Raw genomic sequence first — 2,439 nt, 5'->3', positions numbered from 1 at the left:
TGACATGTACGAAAGGTTGACAGATAAGTGGCCGACAGTGCGTAAGGTCGACAGGTACAAAGGGTCAACATGACAATGGTTGACGCAAAAATGGTCGGCTTGTGTTTTTTTCAAAAATTTTTTCAACACCTGCTAGATTTACTATCCACGTAGACATCTATTAAGAATAATAACCTGTGGCGAGTGAAATGGAGTGGAGCAAGCCACCTTGCCTGAAGGGTGGCAAGCAATCCGAGCCTGTGAGGGTAAACGTTTGTACTAATGGCGGTCACATAACATGTATACATATATACACGATTTGGCCCAAAAAACATGTGTTGCCAATTTGTTTTCTAATATTGTCATGTCAACCTTTTCACTCTGTCAACCTTTTGTACTAGTGGACCTTAAGCATTGTAGTCCTTTCATCTGCTGACCTTCTGTACCTGTCAATCTAATGCACATTGACCACTTAATGTCGACCTAATGACTGTCGACCATAACATTATTGATCTATTGATCCACAGCTGATTTTGTGATGTGATTCTCAAGTCAGGATGTTTTCCCTTCATTGGCAGACATTGGGGGTTATTCCGAGTTGATCGCTTGCTAGCTACTTTTTGCAGCCGTGCGAACGCATAGTCGCCGCCCACAGGGGAGTGTATATTTGCTGTGCAAGGGTGCGATCGCTTTTGCAGCCGAGCGGTACAAAAATAGTTTGTGCAGTTTCTGAGTAGCTCAGAACTTACTCAGCCCTTGCGATCACTTCAGCCTGTCCGGTCCCGGAATTGACGTCAGACACCCGCCCTGCAAACACTTGGACACACCTGCGTTTTTCCAAACTCTCCCAGAACACGGTCAGTTAACACCCATAAACGCCTTCTTCCTGTCAATCTCATTGTGATTGGCTGTGCAAATGGATTCTTCATTAAATCCATCACACAGTAACAATCCGCTTTGTACCCGTACAATGCGCCTGTGCATTGCAGTGCATACGCATGCGCAGTAGTGACCTGATCGCTGCGCTGCAAAAAACGGCAGCGTGCGATCAGGTCAGAATGACCTCCATTGTACTGCAGAATGTGAAAGTGTATTGTGTTAGTACACACACGACAGACATATATAATGATTCTTAGCTTCCTAGGTGAACTGAAATGTATTTATTACATCCTCCCATTCTATAGTAAAAGAAAGAATACAGGGGGTCATTCCGAGTTGTTCGCTCGCTAGCAGATTTTAGCAGCATTGCACACGCTAGGCTGCCGCCCTCTGAGAGTGTATCTTAGCAACAAAGAAAACCCAACAAAGAAGAAAAGTTGGAAAGTAGACTCTTGTGTGGGAGCACTCAATTCAGAGGATTATATTAATCAATTCTGATAAAACATAATTTTATTAATTCATTAGAAATATAATTGTAGGAGTGAGTTATATGTAAGATAGTGTAGCTACGCGAAAATATAACACTATATTTTGTGCAATTAATGTGGTTTTCGATACCACAATAGGGACCGGAGATCAAATATTTGGGCTATTGGTTTTACTGAGATAACAGTAACACCTCTGTATAATATATGACCATCATTTATTCTACAGCAGTCCTATTCAGGATTAAATAGTCGTAGAGAATTGAATCATAGGTCATACAGAACCGAATGCCAATTGGTATTATTAGGGATCACTCTAGATCGGGCAGAAGAATATTTTGCAGTACCAGGGTGTTCCAGGGTGGTCTCCCATCCGAGTACTGACCCGGCCCTCCACTGCTTGGCTTCCAAGATCAGACGAGATCGGGCATCTCCAGCGGGGTATGTCCGCAATTTCTTAATCTGCCCGTTCAGTCATTCCCAATACCCGTATCGATCGAGTTGTATATCAGAGGTGAACTGAATCAGTCGTGTATTTAGTATTTGAGTTTATCTCATGCCCATGAAAATGAATTTGTAGCAATATTAGTCATAATGCATAAACAAAATTACATTAAGGACAGTTAGCATATGAAATCCGGGATATGATGATGATATATACTCGGGCAGTAATTATAGCAAACCTGTTGCTGTATATAATATATGAGGCAGTAATTATAGCAAACCTGTTGCTGTATATAATATATGAGGCCTCAAATAATTTATGCCACATACGCCACCACAGCAGAAAATACTGCACACAGAGATAGTTGAGTAGCAATTTGCTGCAAGTGTGCAGCTGGATATAATCAGGCAACAATTGTAGCAAACCTGTTGCTGTGTGCAATATATAGTATATATGACCTCTAACGATTTATACCACACACGCCACCACAGCAGAAAATAATGCACACAAAAACATTTATAGTTGAGTAGCAATTTGCTGTAAGCGTGCAGCTAATGAGCCTCTTTAGGATTCCTTGTTCAAAAATCTGCCGTATCTAGGAATATAGTAGTTTACTCCTAGTACCTTATTAGATACCATATAAGTCCAGCA

At 41.4% G+C, this 2,439-nt stretch overlaps 1 pseudogene; it reads right to left on the bottom strand.

Annotated features, from left to right (window-relative positions):
• Positions 1-1,678: 1,678 nt before the first annotated feature.
• On the bottom strand, positions 1,679-1,798 carry LOC134953377 (5S ribosomal RNA; annotated as a pseudogene).
• Between the last annotated feature and the right edge of the window lie 641 nt (positions 1,799-2,439).

The sequence above is a fragment of the Pseudophryne corroboree genome, chromosome 8 (genome assembly GCF_028390025.1).
Source record: "Pseudophryne corroboree isolate aPseCor3 chromosome 8, aPseCor3.hap2, whole genome shotgun sequence".
NCBI lineage: Eukaryota > Metazoa > Chordata > Amphibia > Anura > Myobatrachidae > Pseudophryne > Pseudophryne corroboree.
Note: the sequence above shows the minus strand (reverse complement) of the source record. Positions and strands in the feature narration are given on the sequence as shown.